Genomic DNA, 12,027 nt, shown 5'->3' with positions numbered 1-12,027 from the left:
GCCTATCTCACCCAACCTTACGTTAGTTACCGCCTCAGGCTGACCCTTGGAGCACTTTTGAGCTCCATTGATCTGTTGTTTTTAGATTGTGATTTTCTTTTAGTTCCAAGCACTGTTCTGGCCTTGATATGTATTGTTTCCGAATTCTTTTAAGGACATGTGTGGTAACTGCTTTAGTAAAATAAAGCATGTATCTTTGTGCAACTAACAGCAACTAATTTGGACTCCTTTCCATAACCTCGTCCGCTCTGTCCTGTAATTATTTGGTATCGATATCTTTTAGAGTAGTAGTATTGATAACCGTTCGTATCTGAGATTCAGCTTGTAGTCCACTGCAAGGAAATAGACTGAGCATATTCTACCCTTTTCTAAATATTTTCTGTCCTCTCACTTACACCAAGACACCCACAAAAGTTAAATGTAATGTGATGCGATTTTTAATTTGTACCCATTATCGATGTACTGATGAACGGCAGCACTGCCCTGAATGTATTATCCCACTACTTGTTATATTTTGTCATTATTTTGAAGTCAGAGCTGAAATTCCACGCCGGCCGTAGTGGCCGTGCGGTTCTAGGCGCTACAGTTTGCAGCCGAGCGACCGCTCCGGTCGCAGGTTCGAATCCTGCCTCGGGCATGGATGTATGTGATGTCCTTAGGTTAGTTAGGTTTAAGTAGTTCTAAGTTCTAGGCTACTGATTACCTCAGAAGTTAAGTCGCATAGTGCTCAGAGCCATTTTGAAATTCCACATTTCATCGATATATGCGTAACGTGTATCATTTGTAGGTTGCGCAAATGGAGGTGGACAGGTGCTCTCGGTCGGCTGACATGGGTCTTTCGCCGACAGAGCTCTTCTGACTGAGTGTCCCAAGAGCGGCTGGCCAAATAAAAGCTTCTCTCCGTTCTCGCCCGCGTAGCGAGTACTGCGCGATGACCAGAAGTACTAATACCTCAAGACATAACACAGCCAACTCCCACGGATGCTGGACCCACGCCGATGTGAGGGATCTTCTGTCGATCGTGGAAGAAAGACAGACGAACCACTGACGATGTTTTGAGCCCATTAGCGAGACTCAAGCGAAACAGCACACCTAAGTGTGTGTACAGCAGGTCAATAAGTTTTAGCACTCCATAAAATCCTGATGTTCATCCTACGAGACCATGTATGTGAGAGAGATAAAATCCATATCCAAGTATTTTATCGTGCAGCAGCAAAGACGCCCTGAGAAACGACCATGAGGTCATCAATAACGGTGCACAAGCTCATACTGGATAAGACTTGGAAAGGAAATAGCCGGCGTCCGTTTGTAAGGGTATCGATATCAGTCCTCTCGAAAGAGATTAACATAGGCTGATGTGACAAGGCTTGAGTGCCACTAACCAGAATGCCGTTTGTGACAAGTTTATCCATATTTCCGTTTAATTTTTAATTTCTCTTTTTTTGATCCTTCATGAGATAATCGGAGCCAAATTAACTTATTATAGGAACAATTTTCTCATCATATTATCCTCAGAATACTGATGGTGAGGCAGAGTGTGTAAGAGTATCTGCAAGTTGCAGTAGCCTGGTCAGGCGTAGGAGAACACCTGATGCCATTGAAAGGTATCGGAATTTAGTTAATACAGTAGCTGAACGCCTTGGAGCGGTATCGATTGGGCATAATACTTAAAATTTGTTATAGGAAGAGCGAATTCGGTTTGTTGGAAAACCTTTGAGAAAGTGTGGTGCATCAGAAAGGGATCGTGGTTTTAGGTCTGCGTGTTCTACGACCTCTCTGTGCTCATGATTCGAGGGATTTAAAATGTTAGTGTGTGCGTACGGAACAGTTAGTGAGATGCGAAACATATGCCTAGCCTCCCTAAGACGTAATGTCTGTGCCTTTCCTTTTACACTACACAGTGGTTGGTATAAAGCTTATTTCGTTAGAATATTATCCGTACTATATTAAAAGATACGTCTACATCTATACATCGCAAGCCACCTTAAGGTGTGTGGCGGAGGGTATTCCGTACACGAGTGTCGGTTCTCCCTATCGTGTTCCAATCGGCAATGGAACGCGGAAAGAATTATTGCTGCCATGCCTCCGTGTGGGCTAAAATCTTCTAATTTTATCTTCATGGTCTTTCCGAGGCTTATACTTATATAGAGGAAGCAATATATTGGTTGACTCTAGGACAATACGCTCTCAGAACTGTAACAATAAATCACATCGTAATGCAGAACGCCTTTTTTGCAGCATCAGCCACTTGAGTCAGTTGAATATCTCTTTAACCCGTTCGCGCACAGTATATGGACCTGTAACGAAACGTGCTACTCTTCTTTGGACATTCACTACTTCCTTTATTAACGGTATCTTCTGTGAGTCCCACAGTGCTCAACAATATTCAAGTACGTGTCGAAACAGAGGTTTGTAAGATACCTCCTTTGTGGGTTGCTGAAGATCACACGACCGGTTTGGAGCTCTCATACGCCCATCTCCGGGTGTCGTTACTTGGTGCTGTGACTCCCGAGCGGCGCGGTAGACGTGTACAAAGAGCGTTGTGCTACCTACGAGCGCAGAGCATGTTATAGAACAACAATATGTATCTCTGCCTATTTTTGGTGGAGGTCAACTGCCCATCACTTCACCGAATGACGATACTCTCCAGGTCTCCCTATATTTCTCTGCTTTTTTCTACAGTTGCGACTTGTTTGTATACAACAGCACCGTCCACGAAAAGCCAACATCTATCGGTGACAACTACTGCTATGAGCTGGATCGTGGCTTAAGTGTGCCGCGTTTAGTACTTGCAGATACATCTCGGTTGACTCTGTCTTGCAGTGGTATTCACAACTGTGTCTGTCCCATCACACACCAGACCCTTCCTCCTCCTCCTCCTCCTCCTCCTCACCCGCCACCTCCTCCTCCTACTCCTCCATCCATATGTAGTGTAGAGAATCAATTTAGGAATTCTACAGTGCTTTAAAAACCCGATCACAACTTCACTGCGGATTGGATCATGGTCTAAGTGTGTCACATTTAGTGCTTCTCACTAAATCGCAGTGGTCTTTACCTTGCAGAGGTAACTGTTGTTAAGGTTGTCTCTATTTTACCATTCAGTATACACTTCCTCCTCCTCCTCCACCTCCTCCTACTTCTACTCCTCCTCCTCCACTTCCTGCACATTCTTCATCCTGTTGTAGGTGAGAGAAACAACTTAAGTGTTATAGAGTGCTTTAAAAACACAATCGTCACATCAGTTTCGCATGTCATGTGGGTATGTTCCATCTACGCAACTAATTGAAGACAATTTGTTTACTGCCATAGGTGTTTCGCTTCTTTTATTTATGAAGCTTCTTCAGTGGTCTGTAATGCAGTTTCTTTTTATACATACAATAAATGTATTAGGTGTTGATTACAGTATGTTACTGTGTTACATGGTGTCATATTTTCTCATACTTTTTAGGTTAGCATCAACTCTCGTAGCACAAATTACGACATGCGAAATTACCGTTCGGTTTTGCGCTTTCCAGCGCTGTTAGCCCATGTGTGTAGTCATCGAGATTTGGTCACAGGCGTCCATGGTCCATTTAGCAGATTTCCCTGGTTATTTTAGCCACGTTTGATTCAACACATTGCACACATCACGTCCACTTTACACTTTGTGTTCAGCATGTCTGTGTTTCGGCGTGTAGTGTTGCCAACAGCCGCCGTGTGTTTGTATTTCGTCTTTTGTTTGTGTTGTGTGTCTGGTCTTGTATTTGTGCGTGTGTTTGTATGTCTGTGTGTGTTTTGTTGCGTGTAAGTGTTGTTCTCTGTGAGAGTGTGATATTTTTTTATGGATATGTGTGTGTGTGTGTGTATATGTGTGTGTGTGTGTGTGTGTACGCGCGTGTGTGTGTGTGTGTGTGTGTGTGTGTGTGAGAGAGAGAGAGAGAGAGAGAGAGAGAGAGAGGTAGAGAGGGAGGGAGAAGAAGAGAGAGAGAAGAGAGAGAGAAGGGGAGAGGAAGTTTCATTAATTATTTATTCTTGTTATGTTTCGGAACTCAGATTGTTATTATATTTGTGGTTAACATGATTAGAGAGTGGTTGCTTATATGGATTTGGTCATTGAGTTCATTCTGTTTTATAGCAATGGCTCTATGTATGCGAAAGTTTTCCTGCAATATCAGGACCTTATGTTGTGATTATTCACTCTGATAACTGTCATGTCATTTTCCATGTTGGATGGCTCATATCTGTGATTTATCAGGTGTTATGCTATTTCCATATTTCTAATTCTCTGCGTGTTTTGTGTTCCTGCTTCTCATCCCTAGATATACTGATTTACATTCTTGGCACTCTAACTGGAATATATGGGCTCCTTGATATTTATCCGGTTTGTCTGTTGTTTGTAAATGTGTTGCAAATGTCATTGGAGTGTGTTTCTTGTCCTGTAAGCAATGTGTCATCTCTGTTTATTTAATGTATTTACTATCTTGTGTGTTGCTTTGTGTTTGTATATTAAAGTGTACCATTTTTATCTGGTAGTCATTTCATGTTACTGTTCTGTGTTTTCGTGTGTGCTGTAGTGTCTATGGGCTTCTTAGGTGTTTGCTACTTATATTCACTGTTATTTAGTCATAATCTAATTGTTTGGTTGAGTTTTTGCACTATGTGGTAGTTGTAATCATTGTTCGTTGCTATTGGTTGTATTGTTTATAATTCTTTTCCATAGTTTTCTTTGCTGAGTGGGATCTAATTTATTGTGTAGAACATGTAACGTAGGTCTAGTAATTTTTGATTTTACGGGTGGTTGGATGAAACATGTATAATTCGGTCTGTTGGTATTGGCTTTCTGAAGATGTCAAATGTGTGTTTATTGGTATCACTCTATTATGATATATCCAGGAAACGTATTTGCTTTTGTGTTCCTTTTCCATGGTGAACTGAATGTTTCTATTTTTTTATGTCTGTATGAAGTTTATAAGTTTTTTGTGTTGCTGCAACTACCACACAGATTTTGACATCCACATATCAGTACCAGCAAAAAATCTTCTATCGTCTGTTTGTGACGACTGAATCAAGGATTTTGTTTCATAGGTGGTTGATGAACATGTTTTCCAACGTTTCTGCTATTGGGGATACTGATGGAAGCCCACCTTCATACCAGCAAAATTGTCTTCGTAATGTTAAATTATTTTGGGATGTGATTCATTTTAGTGTTTTATTTATTTCATTAATATTGTCTCCAGGTACTTTGTTGTATGTAAGTAAGTTTTCTTCAGTTGCTTTTGTTGTGTCTGCTGTCAGTATTGAAGTGTGCATTCTCTGCACGTCAAAAGCGTGAGTGACGCTCTTTGTGGTATGATGGTGCATTCATGAATTTAAAAACACGCCTCAACGGAATAAGGGATCTGTGGACTTTGGGTTGGTTTCTGAGCGTTGGTGCTTTTCGGTCCTTCTGTGTGATGTGTTAGTTTTGTTCATCTCAACCAAAAAAAAATTAAAACAAAACTAAAGAAAACTCAAAACAAGCAGAAATACAAACAGCAAAGAAGCCCAGAGAGAGTACAGCACACATACACACACGAAAAAGTTACACTCATGATATGACTAAAGGAAAAATATGGTATACATACAAACGCAAAACAACACATATTATTATTATTATTCTGGATTTACAATGTGAGTACATTTTTCCAGCACCTATTCTAGATTACAGTAAGTCTTTAATTATTGTTCTCCACTCTTCTCTATTTGTCCATAAGTCTTCAGGAATGTTGTTCTTCCTCATTGATGACTGAACTCCCTGTATCCATGTATCAGGTGGTCGTCCCCTTTTTCTTCTTCCAATTGGTACCCAGTCGAATATGCATTTTGGTAGTCTTTCCTGTTCCATTTGTCTGATGTGTCCATACCATTTAAGTTGTTTGTGCTCGATGAAATCAATAATTGAATTTTTACATTTCATCTAGTCTCTGATTAATTCATTTCTTATTCTTTCTCGTCTTGATATTCTTGCTGAACGTCTCCAGAAATCCATTTCTGTGGCTAATAATTTTGATTTCAGTTGCCATTTTGTTGTCCACACTTCTGAACCATATGTAATAATGCTCCTAACTATTGTTTTAAAAATCCTTATTTTGATATCAGTTGTTATGTGTTTGTCCCAGAGAATTCCATTCAATAAAGAGATTGTCGTCTTTCCAGAATTTATTCTTGATCTAATTTCTTTGTCCTGTTTCCCATCATTTGTAATTTTCACAACTAAATATTTATATTCCTCAGTAGCTGTTATTGTTCCCATCCCTTCTTCTAATATTAAGTCTCCATTCACTCCACCAATTACCATGTACTTTGTTTTATTCATGTTTACATTTAGACCTGATTTTTTATATTCTTGAATCAATTATCTGGTCATATACTCTATGTCTTCACAGTCTTGGGCTATAATCAGTTGGTCATCTGCAAATTGTAACAAGTATATTGTTCTATCATTTATTGGTATTCCCATAGCGTGACTTTTTTTTCCAATTCTGTAAAGTTACTTCTGTATATATTTTATACAATGTAGGTGAGATGCTACATCCTTGACGTAATCCTTTTGTGACTTGGAATCCATGTGATAGATATTTACCAATTTTTATTTTTGAAATAGAATTTTTATATAAATTTTGAATTGCTTTAATTATTCTTGGATTTATTCCTATTGATATTAAAGCTTTCCATAAACTGGATAAAGGCACACTATCATAGGCTTTATCTATATCTATGAATACTAAATGTATAGGTTGTGTCCGAACCATTTTTTTTTAATAATTGGTTTTAGGCAAAAGATATGATCAATTATTGATCTTCCAGCTCTAAAACCTGCTTGTTCTTCAGCCTCCTTTTCTTTGTATTCTTGTTCTAACAAATATTTAATAATTCTTCCATATAATCTACTGAAGGTATTGGTCACTGTTATTCCCCTATAATTTTTACACTCATCTTTTGCTCCTTTTTTATGTATCACTGAAATATATCCTACTTTCAAATCATTTGGGACATCTTCCCCATTTAAACATCTTTGGAAAAAGTTTCTTAACAATTCCATTAATTTCTTTGTTCCTAATTTTAATAATTCTGCAGGAATACCTCCAATGCCTGTAGCCCTTCCATTCTTTAAAGATTTTATTGCAGTTATTACTGTCTCTATTTCCAAACGGATGTAATTCTCTGCTTGTAGATCTATCATTTCATTATATTCAGGGTTTCCCAAGTATTCTTCCCTGTTTTCTGTTAATAAACTTCTAAAATGAGTAATATATTTAATATGTGTTGTTTCTTTAGAATTCCTTCTTAAATTTTTTATAGTTTTCCATGCTTCTGTGTTTCTTTTACCACCAATATAGGATTCAATTTTTTGACATGACTGTTCCCAAACTTTGTTTTTTTCTTCTGCAACCTTTTTCCAGATTTTTGCTTGTTGTGCATTAAGCTCTATTTTATCTTGAAGATTTCTGGTATTTAACCATTTTAAATATTTTCCTTTCTTTAATTTCACTTCCTTTTTAATTTCTTCATTCCAGTAGTATAATGGATGGTTTGTACATGTTTCTTCTGTTTCTCCTAAAGCTTCCTTGGCGGCTTCATGTAGTTTATTTACAATATAATGATATTGATCTTATGTATTATCAAACTCTGTTTCTACCAGTTTTTCATCTAATCTCTTTTGATATAAAAGTATTGTGCTTTCATTCCCAAAACTATTCAAATTATATTTAGGAATTTTGATTTCTGTTTGTATATTTTCTATAGGACAATTTCGATTTTCTTCAGTGCTTTTTCCTCTGAAGGGGAATAAAAACACATAAGATAGTAAATATATTAAAGAAACAGGAATTACATATTGCTTAAATATCAGATAAATACCAAGGAGGAGGTATATGCCAGTAAGAGTGCCAAGAATGTAAATCAGTAAATCGGGCAACGACAGGTAGAAACTTCAAAACTAGATATACGGAACATATAAAACATTGAAAATATGAGAATGGCCACCTAAAACATAACCAGAGACAAATAATTAATGTACCTTTCTTTCCCCACTCCTTATCTCTCTTGTTCTGTCTGTCTCTCTCTCTCTCTTCCTCTTGTTCTCTCTCTCTCTCTCTCTCTCTCTCTCTCTCTCACACACACACACACACAAAACAAATGAAAATACGAAACCAGATTCTCAACACAAACAAAAGATGAGAGATAAACACACAGCGACAGTTGGCAACACTGCACACCGAAAACACACTCATGTTGAACGTAATATGTAAAGTAAAACTGATGTATGCAGTGTGTTGAATCCAATGTGGCTGAAAAACCACCTGAAATCGGACAACTAGGACATGGAGACTAATGAATAAATCTCCAAGACCACAAACATGGGCTAACAGCACTGGAAATCGTAAGTAATATCAAACGATAATTTCACATGACGACATTTATGCTACAAAAGTTGAGTACAACCTAAGAAACAAGAGTACAACATGACAAAATGTGACATAGAAGGATACTATAACTGCCACATAATAAATTTGTTATGTGTATAAATATGAAGATATATTACAAGCCACTGAAGATGCTTCACAAATAAAAGAAGCAAATCAGGCATGGCAATAAAATAAACTCCCTCCAATTACTTGCATAGGTGGAACATACCACCACGAATTATGAAGCAACTAAGGAACGACGGAAAACAGAAAAAATTACGATCAGTTTCCCAACGGAACAATTTACTGTTTCTGACAATGTTATTACAAGCTCACATACCGTTCCATCACCTGCAAAGATTGTTTATGGACATATCATGCAATTGAGCTGAAATTTGGAATTTTCTTCTACATCGAATGTAATGGACTTTCTACCGAATGACCTATGAGTGCCAGTATGCATCAATAAAAGACCAGCTAAAAGGAAAATTTGGTCGGTTTTAGATACTAGGTGGCTGTAGGATTTAATCCCGCCAGATACTCCAGTCCTTGTATCCACCAATATGATGCACGGAAAAAGTGTCCCACACAAAGGGACCGATGTAATTAATTACTCAATAAATGTGATAGAGTGTTGGAACAGTTCCAAGACGTCCCAGCTGGCGTTTACATGGTAAACGCTGCTTTGTTTTCAGTTGAATCCGATGGTGATCGATGGTGTGTGCAAGTCCAGCAATGGCACAATACAGGATGTGGTCACTTGAGAGAGAGATGGAAAGCACATTTTTTGACAGGAAGCTGTCAGCTAAGAAATATTAAAGGGTTGTCACGACCTGAAACTTTTTTGGGGTTTAGCGCGACTTCTGCTCTACTAGGATTGGGGCAAAGTGTGTGTAGGCCGGCTGTGCATGCCGGAAAATGCGATGCGGCCAACTTGGCCGATGGCAGACTATGCTTTCAACACGATCAAAAGATTTTGAACAGTTTAATTACGTGTGATGAGTTACACTGACGGCATTCCTAGCATGATTGGGACAAAACCATCTCCCCAATTGTTTAAATATTTTATACAGCCTCGTCACACTCAAAATGTTTAAATAAAAAGTGTTCCATACATTGCATTTAATTTCGTAGCTAATTCTTGAGACAAACAAGTAAACTGTATTCAAACGACTGCCTTGTATTCAATAAATTTTTTAAGTAAGCGAGGTGTCACATACTGTCTTGTCTGTCAGAAATTGTTTACACAATATTCCGAGAACTGTAATCGATTTCCTACAAAATAGCCAATATAATTGAATCTCTTTCCCACCTGTTTGCTGGTGGGGGAGGTGAAGGGAGGTCTATGAGTTTCCTGGAGGAGGGAATAATTAATTCATCCGTTTAATTAATTAGTCCATTAATTTGATATTGAGGTGTGCTAGTATCAATGAGGGGAGTTCCAAGAGGGGACAGGAGGAAGAAGGGAAGGGGGAGAGGGATGGGGGAGTGGGGGAGGTTTCTCAGAAGGAGAGATTATTCCTAGGGCCATAATCCACTTAGCAGAACGAACGGTTCAGGATCTGTCAGTCAAAAGAAAGCAACAGGTTTAATCCTGAATGTATGCCCACCGCTGAGGTATACAACCTGCAGTAACAAAATGTGCTGACATTTGCTTAGCGCTACAGCTCACGTGTACCTAACCCTCTTGTGATTCTTCAACACAGTATTCTCTATTACCATCAGAAATTTATTGCAGAACTCAATTAGTCAAGCTACTCTCTCCTTCCCCCCTGCCAAGCCTATATTCTTCTGTATCTTTTCTTCTGCTCCTTCCTCTACAAACCACATTCCAGTCCAGCTAAATCTATTAAATTTCCATTTCCCTTCACGTAGTTAATTACCTGTTCAAAACTCTCATAACCGTTTCTACCCTTTCATGTATTGCTTGCGACGTCGGCAGTTATAACTGTACTATTTTTATGGGTCTGGATTTTGTGTCAGTTCTGATGAGAACAACCTTGTCAATGAACTAATTAGAGTAACTTATTCTCTGTCTTACCTTTGTATTCATAACGAGTCCTACTCCATTTATAAAATTTTTCTCCTGCTTTCATATTACCCTAGTCTTGCCTGGCCATTAATTCTTGTCTCCTTCCAGTTCACTTCCATGACACTCCGCGTAGCTAGATGAAGCCTTAGAATTCCCCTTTCCACACTTTTCTAGCTTCCTATCATGTTCAAACTTCTTACAGTCCACCCAGCGTCTCAGACAACACTAGCATCTTGTTGGTTATTCAACATTTCTCTCATGGTCACCTCTGCCTTAACAGTCACTCTCAGGGTTCCTAATGAGGCTAATCGGGAAACTTTCGCCAATGGAGAAGTCATCATGAGACTTTCTCAGTTACATATCGTATGTCTTGTGGATACGCTTTATATGTTTTTAATGCAGCGGATTCCATTACCTACTGCTACCTCACGCCTTCCACCTTTCAAGGGTAGTTTTCCACTCCAAGAACTACTACTCCTGTCTCTTTTACAAGGCAGTTGGCAGAATAAAAGCGACTTCTTACGCCAGAAATCTGATGTCTCTTTTTTCAAAATTTAAACAGTGCTAAGGTTCAAACCTTTGACCGTTTTGTTTACAATTAAAGATGCTATCCCTACGCTAGAGATAGTATACATATTAACCTCCATAAAGAGTTTGGAGCATAATTTAATCACCCTTGTACATCCATCACTCTACGAGCAAGCTCCAAGACCGTTCTTATCGCTCCATGCCCTGATATCATAAATTCAGTTATCTATAAAAATACGAAAATACAATTAGGAACTACACTAAATTTTAGGATTATAATCAATACAAGAAACTGACGACACGGGCCATTTTTAAAGTTCATAATACTTGGACACGACTGGTTGCACACATCAAACTACATGTCATTTAGTGGGACAAAAGCGACTGACTGAGTGAAAAAAAGAGTTAAAATTTACTTCACAACTGTTTGAATAGTAAATTATAACTGCAGTTTACGACCTTAAGGGAATGGATGTCTATGAAATCCATGGCTATTATATAACTAAATATTGTTGCACAAATTCGGAAGAATATTCATATATAGTATTCATTTACATGTCCAAGCTGATTCAACACGCGGTCTAGGGATAGCGTATTTGATAATTAACCGTCCTTGGTCCCGCGTTCGAATCTCGCCACTACATAAATTTTGATTAATAATCAGGGCTGGTGCCGAGCACTTCCAGCATAAGAGGTTCCCCTCATTCTGTCAACGGCCTTGTCAAAGAGGTCGGAGGAGCGGGCAGATATTCAGCGAACGCTCTTGTCCTTGTGGTGGGAAAATACCCTTGAAAGTGGAAGAATCAGCAATGATCAACGGCATAAGGATACAGAAGGAAATGGAAACCACAAAATTAAAGACACATAACCTGTATCTGTAGGACATGTGGACTGAAATTGAAAAAGTGTCATAACAATCTCTCCGTTAGCGAACGATTCCGGAGTACTTCCCCATTCGGCACTCCGAAATGGACCGCCAAAGGGGAAGTGACCATGAGAAACAGATTGAATATCGAAGAAAAGGATAACGTTGTGCGAGTC

The sequence above is a fragment of the Schistocerca serialis genome, chromosome 2, assembly GCF_023864345.2.
Source record: "Schistocerca serialis cubense isolate TAMUIC-IGC-003099 chromosome 2, iqSchSeri2.2, whole genome shotgun sequence".
Lineage (NCBI taxonomy): Eukaryota > Metazoa > Arthropoda > Insecta > Orthoptera > Acrididae > Schistocerca > Schistocerca serialis.
The sequence above is the reverse complement of the archived record's forward strand: the minus strand, read 5'-3'. Positions refer to the sequence as shown.